Below are 15,426 nucleotides of genomic sequence, written 5' to 3'. Positions count from 1 at the left end.
AAATAAAAAAAAGGAGAAAGGCCAAAATATTAAAAAAAAGAAAGGCCCAAAAAAAGAAAAAAAGAAAGGCCGAACGAATAACTTTGAGGTGGTTTCGTACCCTACCATAATGTCTACGTTTGTTCTCCGCTATTAGTGGCTTTGGAGTGACTCTTTGTTGCATGTTGAGGGCTTGCCATATGTTCTATCTATGTTATTATTGTTGAGAGAACTTGCACTAGTGAAAGTATGAACCCTAGGCCTTGTTTCCTACCATTGCAATACCGTTTACGCTCACTTTTATCGCTCACTACCTTGCTGTTCTTATTATTTCAGATTACAAAAACCTATATCTACTATCCGTTTTGCACTTGTATCTTCATCTCTTTGCCGAACTAGTGCACCTATACAATTTACCATTGTATTTGGTGTGTTGGGGACACAAGAGACTCTTTGTTATTTGGTTCCAGGGTTGTTTGAGAGAGACCATCTTCATCCTACGCCTCCTACGGATTGATAAACCTTAGGTCATCCACTTGAGGGAAATTTGCTACTGTCCTACAATCCTGTGCACTTGCAGGCCCAACAACGTCTACAAGAAGAAGGTTGTGTAGTAGACATCAGGCGCAGCGACGGCGAAAGTGAGGAAGAACGATGCGTGCATGCACCCCCTCCGCAGTAGCGCTAGTTTCCACGTCCAAACGGGCCTCATACCCCCTAGACAATGGCCCAAAAGCAGCCGCCGGCCCATCGAGCTTCGGATCAGCCCCGACCCGGCGCGCTTGATCAAGATCATCGCCAATCCTGCACGGCTCGAGTGATAGAGGAAGCACGTCCAGGTTCTCCTGGCCCACTCGCCCAGTCGAGACCGCTCCAGACTGCCCCTCGTCCGCTCCCCCATGTTGGGCCTCATACCCAAGCACAGGTCCACAGCCGGCCCACTCATCACGGCCCAGGAGCAAGTTCAAGCGAGCAACCCTAGCCGCCCGGATCCCAGCTGCCGTACGGCTCACCGACGCCGGCGTTGCAAGCTCCGATCTCCCCATCCTCTTCTTCTTCTTACGAACCACTCTAGTCCAAGTATCTTGCGAAATGAAATCGAACGAAGTTAATGGTTGGATGCATACCTTAGGTAGTGGCCCTTTCCAAGGCCGAACCACCGTTGCCGCCATCCTCCGGTGAACGATCCGGCGAACCACCTCCACCCTATCCTCTGAACTCAGCCCGATCCGCGCCGGATCATCGCCCGGCACAATCTCGTCGACCAGCGCAGCCACCTCCTCCTCCGAGTATCCAGGGTTGAATGCCTCGCAGATCACGTCGGAAGGCGACAGTGAGTAATCAGCCGGCGATCTGCCGGCGGGGTCCCCTTCATCGTCGTCCTCATCCGAACCCGCAAGGGCCCAGAACCTCCCCCCTACTCGCCTCGCAGAAGGAACCGCCTGATGAAGCCATGTACCTAGGGTAGGGTCATGGACATGTCCAAGATACCCTCCCCAAGGAAATCTCTAGAAGAAACTACCTTTCAGTCGACCTGGAAGGATTTCACTCGACGGACTCGAAGACACTCGACCATGAAGCCACTCACTCGACCACCAGGAGATCTAGAGTCACTCTGCACACAAACAGTCTGTCATTAAATAGTCTTTATGGTCATCATAGCACTTTATGTATGGCGTTACCAGTAACGCCAGATCTTAATATACCTTAAACCCTGCATAACTGAGGGCCGGAGGGGTCTGGCGGACTCTATATAAGCCAGCCCCCTCCTCAGTGTAAAGGGTTCAACCCCTGTAACTCATACGCACATAATCCAGTCGACCGCCTCCGGGCTCTGAGGCGTAGGGATGTTACTTCCTCCGAGAAGGGCCTGAACTCGTAAACATCTTGCGTATACAACTACTCCATAGCTAGGATCTTGTCTCTCCATTCCTACCCCCCTATTCTACTGTCAGACTTAGAACCATGACAGTTGGCGCCCACCTTGGGGCAGGTGTCTTAGCGACTTATTAGAGAAGTTGCAATTGTTCCGATCTCCTTCATCATGGTTTCAGGCGAAGTTTTGGTTGAGGGCCACGAGATCCGTCTCGGTGCGCTCACATTCATCGCCGACGACTCCGCTTGGCTTCAGGAGGCTCCACTCGACATCCACGTGCTCCCCGTCCGCGGGGCGGCGCACTTTCGCACGTATGTCCGCGACGTCCTCCTGTGGCAGCCGTCGACCCCGTGTCGGTCGACCCCTATGTCATCCTCCCTCCCTGTCTCCCGCCAGCGCAAGCGCTCCGGTCGGTCGAGGCTTCAGCGATGGGTGAGGCACGCGATGGCCCGCCAGTCGGCCACTCCCCAAGTCGCGGTGATCGAGCCCAACGAATCTCTCTACGGCCTATTCGACTTGTCGACTGGCTCCGTAGAGACTGCATCCGAGTGCGACAGCAGTGATCCAGCGGCGGAGGTCCTCCCGGCTTCCCCCGCGCCGACGGAGGCGACGGCGGAGGCGACCCAGCGCAGGTCCACGAAGAATATCAACCCGAGCCACTCACTTTGCTGCAAAGGGAAGATCTTCACCGACGGAACATGGATGCGCTGCATACTCCTATTGTTGGAGAAACCCCCGAGGCTCGTGCCCTAGAGGACGCGCGTTTGGCCAACTTGGCTAAGCGCACTCGACTGGAGAACCTCCAGCGAGCACTCGGCGAGCGTGTGCGGCAATGGGTTCCAGACTCCAGTCGACGTCAACTCTTTCCACCGCCGACTCAGGTATATCGAACTCCGATTCAGAATCTAGCAGCTGCAGCCCGTATAGCAGAGTCGATTCAGCCCTCTTAGTCCGAGGCTGGCAGAGGCTTGATGCAAATCAGAGATTTACTCCGGGTAGCAGGAGATCAAAATTCAGCTGTATCGCAGTCGCAAAACAGGATTCACAGCAGATCTGTCGCTGCAAATACAGTCCAGTCGGCCCATAGCCCGAGATCGCCCTCGAGGCATGAGGGACGTGGAGGTCGGCGTGATCAGTATGATGACCGATTCGATTGCGATGATCGACGTCGAGTGCCCACTCCTCCCCAAGGGGTGGGTCGTACGCTCCTCGACAGCAAGATGACACACGCCAGCACAGTGTTGGGTGAAGGGTTCCAGTCGACCCCAGAGAGCCAGGCTTTGATGCGAGATCCATTATCGTTCACGGTTTGGTCGATCGAAACAGAGCTCATCGAGAAGGCCATGACAGAGATGTGCCCACCAGCAGCAGAGTTCACGTCTGAGGACCAGAGTGTTTTAGCAGAGCCATCAGGGCCACGGTGATTCCTCCCAACTTCAAGTTGGCGACTGGAGTCAGTAAGTTCACCGGCGAGTCCAAGCCCGATACTTGGCTTGAGGACTACCGAGTGGCTGTTCAGATTGGCGGCGGCAATGATGAGGTGGCCATGAAACACCTACCTCTTATGTTGGAGGGCTCGGCCAGAGCATGGCTGAATCAGTTGGCACCTAGTAGCATTTACACTTGGGAAGATCTTGCCCGAGTGTTTGTCAGAACATTTAAAGGAACTTGCAAGCGACCAGCAGGGTTGACAGAGCTGCAGGTTTGTGTGCAAAAGTCGAATGAGACTCTGAGGGATTACATCCAGAGGTGGATCACATTGCATCACACGGTGGAAAATGTATCTGATCACCAAGCAGTCTGTGCCTTCAAGGAAGGCGTTAAGAACAGAGAGCTAAGTTTGAAATTCGGTCGGACCAGAGACATGACCCTGAGTCGGATGATGGAGATTGCCACCAAGTATGCCAATGGTGAAGAACAAGATCGGCTCCGGAGTGGCAAGTACAAGCCAACCGCTCATGAAACCGGGGGAGGGAACTCTACTCGGAAGCAGAAGCGGAAAGCCGAACCAGCTGCTCCTGGAGAAGCCTTGGCTGTGACACAAGGAAAATTCAAAGGAAAGCCCAAAGGATCTTGGAACCCTAAGAAGGTGAAGGACAAGGAAGGAAATGAAGTGATGGATTTGTCGTGCCACATCCACACGAAGAAAGATGAGGAGAGTAAATTCATTTACCCGAAACATACCACTCGACAGTGTCGGCTCTTGATCCAGCAGTTCCAGGGAAAACAGTCCAAGGATAAGGAAAAGGAGTCATACAAAGTTGAGGACAAAGAAGAGAGTGATAATGAATATCCCCAAGTCAATTCCACCCTGATGATTTTTGCTGATGTTGAAAGCAAAAGTCGATTGAAAGTTATCAACCGAGAGGTGAATATGGTTGCTCCAGTGACACCCAGTTATCTGAAGTGGTCTTAGACTGCCATCACATTCGACCAGTCCGATCATCTGACACACATAGCCACCCCTGGGAGGCAAGCTTTGGTAGTTGACCCAGTCGTCGAAGGCACTCGATTGACTAAAGTCTTGATGGATGGTGGCAGTGGCTTGAATATATTATATGCAGAAACACTGAGGGGATGGTCATTCTGATGTCCAGACTCAGTACCAGCAACATGAGTTCCCATGGAGTCATTCCTGGGAAGAAGGCTGAGTCACTCGGCCAAATTGCTCTTGATGTGGTTTTCGGTGATTCCAAGAATTTCCAAAAAGAAAAGTTGACGTTTGAAGTTGTGGATTTCCAGAGTGTTTATCACGCTATTTTGGGCAGGCCAGCTTATGCACGTTTCATGGCTCGACCATGCTATGTGTATCTCAAAATGAAGATGCCTGGTCCCAAAGGTGTGATCACTATTACTGGCAATCAGAAGAAGGCGGAAGAGTGCTTTCAGAAGGGCTCAAAAATCGCCGATGCTCAGATGGCAGTGGTAGAGCTGCAGGAATACCAGAAAACTGCAGATCTGAGTGATTTGTTGCGAGGCAAGAAGCCCGCTACAGAGTCAGCGTTTCAGTCGTCCGGTGAGATGAAGCCCGTACACATTCACCCGACCGACCCCAGTGTTGCTCCGACTCATATCTCTACAACACTCGACTCAAAATAGGAAGAAGCGCTCATCCAGTTCCTCCGTGAGAACTAGGACATCTTCGCATGGAAGCCTGTTGACATGCCGGGTGTTCCCAGGGGGCTGGCTGAGCATCGTCTGCGAGTCGACTCAAAAGTAAAACCTGTCAAGGAACATCTTTGACGGTCCGCCGTCCAGAAGAGAAAGGCCATTGGCGAGGAGGTGGCTCGGCTGTTAGCAGCGGAGTTTATCTAAGAGATTTACCACTCCGAGTGGCTTGCCAATGTTGTCATGGTCCCCAAGAAGGACAAGTCACTTCGTATGTGCATTGAATTCAAACATATCAATCGGGCCTGCCCGAAAGATCATTTTCCTCTCCCCCGCATCGACCAAATAATCGACTCAACTGCGGGATGTGAGCACCTGTCTTTTTTAGACGCCTATTCCGGTTACCATCAGATCCGTCTGTATGGACCCGACGAGATTAAAATAGCTTTCATCACTCCATTCGGGTGCTTCTGCTATGTCACCATGCCATTCGGCCTCAAGAATGCCGGAGCCACGTTCATGAGGATGATTCAGAAGTGTTTACTCACTCAAATCAGTCGGAATGTGGAAGCATACATGGATGATATTGTGGTCAAATCATGGAAGGGTTACGACCAGTTGGCTGACCTTGCTGAAACATTTGCCAACCTCAGGAGGTATGATATCAAGCTTAATCCATCAAAGTGCATGTTCGGAGTTCCTGGTGGAAAGTTGCTCGGTTTTCTCGTTTCTGAACAAGGAATCAACGCCAACCCAGGAAAAGTTGGCACTATACTCCGAATGAAATGCCCTGTGCGTGTGCACGATGTCCAGAAGCTTACTGGATGCTTGGCCGCTTTGAGTCGATTCATCTCTCGCCTCGGTGAAAAGGCATTGCCTCTTTACCGACTGATGAAGAAGTCAGACAAGTTCGAGTGGACTCCCGAAGCTGATGCAGCGTTTGCAGAGCTAAAAGCCCTACTCTCCACCTAGCTGGTGCTTGCTACCCCAATCAGCAAAGAGCCTTTGTTGCTTTACATTGCAGCCACAGGACAAGTCGTCAGTACAGTACTTACGGTCGAGCGGGAAGAAGAAGGAAAATCCTTCAAAGTTCAGCGCCCAGTGTATTATCTTTCTGAAGTTTTGACCCCATCGAAGCAAAGATACCCACATTATCAGAAGCTTGTATATGGGATTTATATGACCGCGAAGAAGGTTGCTCATTACTTCTCTGACCATTCCATTACAGTCGTCAGCGACGCCCCATTGTCAGAGATTCTGCACAACAAAGATGCAACTGGTCGAGTGGCAAAATGGGCGATTGAACTCCTTCCCCTTGATATCCAGTTTGAGGCAAAGAAAGCCATTAAGTCCCAAGCAGTAGCAGATTTCATCACCGAGTGGATTGAACAGCAACTACCGACTCAAGTTCACTCGGAGCACTGGACCATGTTCTTTGATGGTTCTAAGATGTTGAATGGTTTCGGTGCTGGGGTAGTGTTGGTTTCCCCCCGAGGAGATAAGCTCAGATATGTGCTCCAAATCCACTTTGATTCCTCCAATAACGAAGCAGAATACGAAGCACTTTTGTATGGGTTGCGTATGGCCATTTCACTCAGCGTCCGTCGCCTCATGGTCTATGGCGACTCAGATTTGGTGGTGAGTGGGATGTCAGAAGTCCAGCCATGACTGGTTACTGCAATGCAGTGAGGAAGCTTGAGAAGAAATTTGAAGGGTTAGAGCTCCATCATATACCCTGACTGAAAAATCAAGCCGCTGATGATTTGGCAAAGATAGGTTCCAAGAGAGAAGCCCTTCCCAGTAATGTGTTTTTGGAACACATCCATACTCCATCAGTTCAAGAGGATCCTTTCACCGAAGAAGCTCCACAGTCAAAAAGTGTCACAGATCTGACTGAAGTTGAAGTTCCAGCTATGGTCGACCAAATCATGGAATTTTTGGTCATCACTCCCGACTGGACAGAGCCGTACATCGCGTATATCCTAAGGAAAGAGCTCCCAGAGAATGAAGAAGAGGCTCGACAGATCGTCCATCAATCCAAAGCCTTTACCGTGATAAAGGGACAGTTGTACAGAGAAAGCGCGACTGGAGTCGGTCAGAAATGTATAACGCCAGAAGAAGGTCGGATAATCCTTGACGATATCCACTCGGGGACCTGTGGTCATCATGCATCCTCTAGGACCATTGTGGCTAAAGCATACCGAGCGGGATTTTACTAGCCAAGAGCAAATGAAATGGCAAAGGAGATAGTCGACAAGTGTGAAGGATGTCAGTTTTATTCCAATCTATCGCACAAACCCGCCTCAGCCTTGAAGACCATTCCACTCGTCTGGCCCTTCACTGTTTGGGGGTTAGATATGGTTGGACCACTGAGAACTGGCAGGAGCGGCTTCACTCACTTGCTAGTAGCAGTCGACAAGTTTACCAAATGGATTGAAGCTAAGCCTATCAAGAATTTAGATGCTAGCACTGCTATCAGCTTCATCAGAGAGTTGGTATTCAGATATGGAGTTCCGCACAACATCATCACTGATAATGGATCAAACTTCGATTCTGACGAATTCAGAGCCTTTTGCGCATCTCAAGGCACACGAGTCGACTATGCTTCAGTCGCTCACCCCCAGTCGAATGGACAAGCAGAACAAGCAAATGGTCTAATTCTCAAAGGACTGAAACCCCGACTAATGCGCGATCTCAAGCACGCAGCAGGCGCATGGGTCGACGAACTTCCGTCAGTTCTTTGGGGATTAAGGACCACTCCTAATCGGTCAACTGGGAGAACTCCGTTCTTCCTGGTCTAGCTGAAGCAGTCCTTTCGAGTGACCTGCTTCACAATGCACCCCGAGTCGAACTCTACACTCAATATGAAGCAGAGCAAGCCCGACAGGACGCAGTCGACCTTCTAGAAGAAGAAAGAGAGATGGCTATGATCCGATCGACTATTTATCAGCAGGACTTGCATCGATTCCATGCTAGAAACGTGAAGAGCGGGCCTTCCAAGAAGGAGATTTGGTTCTCCGAGTGGATCAGCAGAAGCCACACAAGCTTGCTCCTACTTGGGAAGGTCCCTTCATCGTCACCAAAGTCCTCCACAATGGAGCGTACCGTCTTTACAATGTCGATCGCCAGATTGACGAGCCAAGAGCTTGGAATGCGGAGCTGCTCCGCCCCTTTTATACTTAAGTATTCACTCGAATGAGATGTAATAAAAGTACTTCTGTAGTTTGTTTTTCAAAGACAAGAGTGTTATAATTTTCCCAGTGATTGTTGTTACTTTTGTTTACTTAAAAAATCCCCCAGTGGGTGGCTTAGCTGCGAATCCGTTTCGCCTAAGCTTGTAAAAAAATCCCTGCCGAGTGGTGAGCCAGCCTCCCACTCGGGGGCTTAGCTGCGAATCCGTTTTGCCTAAGTTTAAGAAAAATCCTACTAAGTGGTGAACCAGCCTCCCACTCGGGGGCTTAGCTGCAGTCCAAGTACTCGCCTAAGTTTAAAAGAAAATCCCATCGAATGGAGAGCAATCCTCCCACTCGGGGGGCTTAGCTGCAGTCCAAGTACTCGCCTAAGTGTTTGAAATCCTACCGAGTGATGAGCCAGTCTCTCACTCGGAGGCTTAGCTGCAATCCAGTACTCGCCTAAGTATTTAATACAACGTGCGTTCTGCAAGGACGACAAGGTGCAGGTCGACTGCTACCTTCTCCTTCCGAGCTACGCCACAAATACAATGTGCGCTCTGCAAGGATGACGAGGTACAGGTCGACTGTTACCTTCTCCTTCGAAGCTACGCCACCAAAAATCCTACCGAGTGAAGAGCAAACCTCCCACTCGGGGGCTTAGCTGCAGTCCAGTACTCGCCTAAGTATCTGAAAACCCTACCGAGTGGAGAGCAAATCTCCCACTCGGGGGCTTAGCTGCAGTCCAGTACTCGCCTAAGTATCTGAAAACCCTACCGAGTGGAGAGCAAACCTCCCACTCGGGGGCTTACCTGCAGCCCAGTGCTCGCCTAAGTATCCAAAATCCCACCGAGTGGAGAGTAAACCTCCTACTCAGGGGCTTAGCTGCAGTCCAGTACTCGCCTAAGTATCTGAAAACCCTACCGGGTGGAGAGCAAACCTCCCACTCGGGGGCTTAGCTGTAGTCCAGTACTCGCCTATGTATCTGAAAACCCTATCGGGTGGAGAGCAAACCTCCCACTCGAGGGCTTAGCTGCAGCCCAGTGCTCGCCTAAGTATCTGAAAATCCTACTGAGTGGAGAGCAAACCCCCACTCGGAGGCTTAGCTGTGGTCCAGTACTTGCCTAAATACTTAATACAACGTGTGCTCTGCAAGGACGATGAGGTGCAGGTCGACTGCTACCTTCTCCTTCTGAGCTACGCCACAAATACAATGTGCGCTCTGCAAGCACGATGAGGTGCAGGTCGACTGCTACCTTCTCCTTCTGAGCTACGCCACAAATACAATGTGCGACCCGCAAGGACGACGAGGTGCAGGTCGACTGCAATCTGTGCTCCATCCCTACCTGCAAGAGCGATGAAGTGCAAGTCGATTGGACTTTCCACCTCAGAGCTGCGTCTCAAGCATTAAAGTATATACCGAGTGAAGAATAAAGTTCGCTCAAAGATAAATGCAAGCAGATTCAACGATAAGCAAAGCTTGGATAACGGATTCGGAAGTGCTCAGGTGTCAAGCCCATAAAAGTTTATCGTTTACAAAACCACTCGGCATTCCGAGGCAAATTTAAGGTAAGACATAAAAGTTTTTCTTACTCCTCAGGTGGAGGACTCGAAGGCGTGACAAACTGGTCCAGGTCGATTCCATCAGCAATTCGAGTGGCAGCCGCAATGAAGGTTTCCATGAAGGATTGGAAGTCATGCTTCTTGGTATTGGCCACCTTGATGGACGCCAACTTGTCCTCTTGCCCGTCCTTGCAGTGAACACGTACCAGGGACAGAGCAACATCAGCACCACACCTGGCAAAAGACTTCTTCCATTCCTGCACTCGACCTGGAACGCCATTCAGTCGAGTCATTAAAGACTTGAGGTCATTTTGAAGCGTCTCTCTTGGCCAGAGTGTCGTGTCGATCCGTGACACAGCAACCTTCAGTCGAGCGAGGTAGTCGACAACACCAGCAATGCGAGACTCCAGTCGGATCACGTTCATAGCAGCTTCATCCTTCACAGGAGAGTTAACGGGGTCCAGCTTGTCTCCACTCGACTGGTTTCCTCCTCAAAGTTCTGGCAGAATTCTGTAAACACAATTCGGAGTTAAGCCAGCAGTTTTATGATGAGTCAATAATAACAAGTTAGTCGGATAGAAGGGATTACGTTCAAGCATGAGGAATAACTTCTTGGCGAGCCCTCCCAGATAAACCTCCAGATCGTTCCTCTTCCCCACCAGTTCGCTAGCTTTGTCACTCAGAGCCATCTTCTCATTCTTCAGTCGGCTGACCTCCTTGTTGGCCGCGTCGAGAGCAACTTTCAGATTGGCGTTCTCCTCTTCAAGTTTACCGACTGAAGTCAACTTTTCTTCCGCGAGCTTCGTCTTGTCTGAAGCCGCTTTCTGCGCCTCGGCGAGGTCAAGGTCCTTCTTCTTCAGAGCCTCCTTCAGTTTATCTACAAAGTGACAATGAGATCAGAATGAAGAATGGACAAAAAGATAAAGACAGTCGTCAAGATTCTCACCAAACATACCTTTTGCTTCATCCTTTGCCTTCGTGAAGTTCTCCTGGACAAGCTTCAAGTCAAGTTCGAGCTGGATATGTTTGTTCTCCAACTCAGTATAACGAGCCACAAGCTCGCAAGATTTCTGCGAAAGGTCCATCAACAGACATCAAAGATAGGTCACTTCCGAGTGACTAAGAGAAAAAATCGTAGCATTTCTAAGACTACAGCCGAATCAAAATATTCAACAGGAGTCTCGGGGACTACACCCAGTAGGTGCACTCAGTGTGCCCCCACTGGTTCTACCCACTAGGTTCGATCAGTCGACCGAAAGAGACAAAAAGTTATGATCCTAAACCATAGCTAACTGCCAGCAGTCAGCCACGGTATCATCATGATCTAGAAAAAGGGGGGGAAATGTTCTTCAGACCATGGTCGACTGCCAGCAGTCGACCATGGTCTCGGGGACTACACCCAGTGGATGCACTCAGCGTGCCCCCACTGGTTCCAAGATGCCATTCGACCAGACCGAGTGGAGAAGTTAGAGTGAAGAAGTTCAAAGTATAAAGACTACAGTCGACTGCCAGCAGTCCACCATAGTCTCGGGGACTACACCCAGTGGGTGCACTCAGCGTGCCCCCACCAATCCAAAAATTCAATCGACACACCCAGTGGGTGTACAGATACAAAGGTCTTCAGAAAGAAGAGTTTTCAGGTTCCATATCCTAACAGAACAAGCGATGACCAACTTACCTGGACGTTGCTCTGAAGAGCTAAGCTTGCATCATAAGCTGCTTGGCTGGCATCCCGGATCGCCTTCACCTGCTCCATCATAACCCCCGCCTGGCATATAGCCTCCTTAGCAGCACCCGCTTGGTCCTCTGGGACATGGTGTGTGGCGAAAAGGGATGGCGGATTGGCAGCCGACGATGAAGGTCGAGCACTCGTCAGCGGCACAGCAAAGGACACAGAAGTCCGAGCAACATTGCCTCCCTCCTGAACCAGCGTCTCAGGTGCTGATACAACCTGAGCAGTCTTGCCAGCAAGCACCTTTTTGTTCCTCCTCTGCCTCAGTGGCTCCTCATCATCATCGTCAGGGAGATCAATGACATGAGGTGGGGCTACAAGAAAGATTCAAAGTTAAAAATGAAGATCCAATCGACCAAAAGCGAAACTGCAGAGATCATACCAAGGTTGGAGGTGGCAGCATCTTCCATTTCTTGATCTTCGTTCCTGGCTGAGGTCCTAGACGTAGCAGCACTGCAGATTTCAGAAATCAGTCGGTTAACCAACAAGTCGACCAAGAGATTATCCATGCCAAACAAGAAAACACAAGTTCTGCTATTACCCGGAAATAGTGGGAATCACCATCCTCATCTTCGGCAGGACCTTCATCGGCTTTGATGACGTCGCTCGGGGTTGCTTCGACGCTTTCTCAGTCGGCGCCGGAGAGGTCGTCCGAGGGCATTTCGTCGACTGCCCAACAGGCACAGTCGCTTTGCCATGCTCGACTGCAGGGTCATGGGCGAGCTTGGATCGCCTTTCAGTGCGGGGGGGTCGACTTCCTCCTCCTCTTCCTCCTCCTCCTCTTCACCAGAGTCGTCATCTTCTTCATCCTCCTCACCATCAGATTTCCACTCCTCCTGACTTTCACCTCCGCTCCCCTCCTCCTCCTCGATCTGTTCTTGCGCCCCGTTGGGCATCGAGTACATCTCGGTAGTGACCTAGAAGACAACAAACAAGACAAAAGTCAGTCGACTGAATTCTAGCAAAACAGAATGAAGGAAGCAGGATCACAGTCGGAGATACAGAATTGGACCTTCTCTGGCTCGTATGATTGGTCGAGTGGAGGGATCCTCCTGGCTCCTCAGGGTTGTCCTTGTTCCCTGTGATGGCAATCATCCACCTATCCAGCGTGGCATCCTTTACCTCCTTTGGGTGGACCTGAGTGGTGTCTTTAGTGCCAGAATACATCCACATCGGATGGTCTCGATATTGAAGCGGCTGGATGCGTCGTCAAAGGAAAACCTCCAGAAGATCCATGCCAGTCACCCCGTCACGGATAAGCTAGACTACACGCTCGACCAGCACCTTAACCTGAGCCTTCTCCTCTGGGACCACCTTCAAAGAGGACGGCTTGCTCACTCGATCCATGGAAAAAGGAGGGAGTCCAGTCGACTGCCCTGGCGTCGGCTGGTCTTGGCAGTAGAACCAGGTCGACTGCCACCCTCGGACCGACTCGGGAAGGACCATGGCTGGAAAAGCACTTTTTCCCCTCATTTGAACCCCCAAGACCCCCACACATCTGAATCACTTGGGTTTTCTCGTCACTCGGATTGGCCTTTTTCACCGTCTGGGAGCGACAGGTGAAAATGTGTTTGAAAAGGCCCCAATGCGGCCGGCAACCCAAGAAATTCTCACACAAGGACATGAAAGCAGCGAGATACACGATGGAGTTGGGTGTGAAGTGGTGGAGTTGTGCCCCAAACAAGTTCAGAAATCCCCGAAAGAAAGGGTGGGGCGGCAAAGAAAACCTGCGGTCAACGTGGGTGGCTAAGAGGACGCACTCACCCTCCTGAGGCTGTGGCTGCCACTCCTTCCCCGGGAGCCTCGTTGATCCATGAGGGATCAGTCCTTCATTGGCCAGGTCGTCAAGATCTTTCTAACGGATAGTCGAGCGGATCCAGTCGCCCTGGATCCAGCCCTGCGGCAGACCGGCCCGCGACGAGGATCCGCCCTGACTGGTCGCCCTTCCCTTCGCCTTCGCCGTCGCCTTCTTCGCCCGCTCCAAAGCCGCCGTCTTCTCCTTCACGATCGTCGCCGGTGAAGCATGCACGGAGCAGCAGTGCTGGGATGGTAGTGAATGCAGCAGATGAATCTGAGGAAGAGGGAGAGGAAAATGAGGGCGCACTGTTCAAAAAACCCCGTCCGGCGCCTTATATGGGGTTGCTTCCGAGTGACTGACTGGTAGGCCTGGACGATCCTGTCAAATCCCGCAACAGTCGCGCGCGTGATACGTGGCGAAAAAGGTGGCGTGGATATCGAGGCGTTCCTGCCTTATCCCATCCGAGTACCGCGGCCTCCTCCGCCTCGCGCGCTTCCCGAAATTCAGATCCCGCTAAATCCGCGAACTACAGAGCAACTTGTTAGACTGGAGATTTCCTCCGATCTGTCGCTCGGAGATCTCCAAGTACAGAAAAGTCACTCGACGGATACAAAGAATGGATCAAGGCGACTGAAAAAGAAGTTGGTGCTGTCACCTAAGGCCATTGATCCAGAACAAGACATACTCATAGCACAAAAAATGGGTCGGAAGAGTTCTCAACTCCTTCCCCACTCAAACCTCGATCCATTCGGGGGCTAATGATGAAGCCATGTACCTAGGGTAGGGTCATGGACATGTCCAAGATACCCTCCCCAAGGACATCTCTAGAAGAAACTACCTTTCAGTCGACCTGGAAGGATTTCACTCGACGGACTCGAAGACACTCGACCATGAAGCCACTCACTCGACCACCAGGAGATCTAGAGTCACTCTGCACACAAACGGTCTGTCATTAAGTAGTCTTTATGGTCATCATAGCACTTTATATATGGCGTTACCAGTAACGCCAGATCTTAATATACCTTAAACCCTGCATAACTGAGGGCCGTAGGGGTCTGGCGGACTCTATATAAGCCACCCCCCTCCTCAGTGTAAAGGGTTCGACCCATGTAACTCATACGCACATAATCCAGTCGACCGCCTCCGGGCTCCGAGACGTAGGGCTGTTACTTCCTCCGAGAAGGGCCTGAACTCGTAAACATCTTGCGTATACAACTACTCCATAGCTAGGATCTTGCCTCTCCATTCCTACCCCCCTATTCTATTGTCAGACTTAGAACCACGACACCGCCGGCATCGGCGGCCGGCTCGCCGCGATCACCTGAGTCGTCGCGGTCGCCTCACGCGGTCACCTCCACTTTGTATTCAAACATATAAAACAGAAGTGCTAATTCACTGGATCAGAACAGGCCTTCATTTATTTAGATGCAGACTATGCAGACTCACTTTTCTTTGGGGTGCATTATGTTACCATAAACATCTATGTTCAATTCACATGTCCTTTACTATTTTCACATAAGCATTATGTTCCTAAGTTACTCCCACTATGACCGGCATGAGTGAGATGCACCTCAACTGTCATGTACCTCACCTTCTTCATCTACAAGCAAATCTCACATGCTCCCCCTTTTCCCCTTCGTTCGATCCTTTCTCTATAGATTGCATCATTGCAAAGTGGTGTCAACGTCGCATCTCCCGCGTTCCTCCCCCGCGATGAAATAATTTTCCCAATAAATCTCTTATTCCTCCCGCCTCCCCTCGTCTCCTCCTCATGCAAACTCTGAAGTTCTTGAATTCCGGCCTGGTGATGGCGGTGACTTGCGACAGCGATGATGACATCGAGGCATAGTTTTCTCTCTGTAGTGAGCCCCTACTTGTCCGCTTTATTGTGCGCCCATGACACGATTGTCTAGGTCTAGGGTTCATGCAATAGGAGGAGGCCAGCCATGAGCAAGTTTTTCTAGCCTTCCACGTGTAAGGACAAGGTTTGCCGGCTGGAAGACATGTGCTTGAGGTAGATAGTCAGCTGGATCTTGATCCATGTTGTTCTTGAGTAAGCTAATAGTTGGTTTTGGTCTCTTTCTTCTTTTTCGGCAAAGTGTACCAGACCTTGTGTGTCCGTTCGATTTTGGTATGTCATCTTGTATATAGGTTGATTCCTTTTCTTTTTGTTACATGTACAACCAAAAATGGCACAGAT

The sequence above is a fragment of the Triticum dicoccoides genome, chromosome 3B (assembly GCF_002162155.2).
Source record: "Triticum dicoccoides isolate Atlit2015 ecotype Zavitan chromosome 3B, WEW_v2.0, whole genome shotgun sequence".
NCBI lineage: Eukaryota > Viridiplantae > Streptophyta > Magnoliopsida > Poales > Poaceae > Triticum > Triticum dicoccoides.
This window is presented reverse-complemented; position numbering follows the sequence as displayed.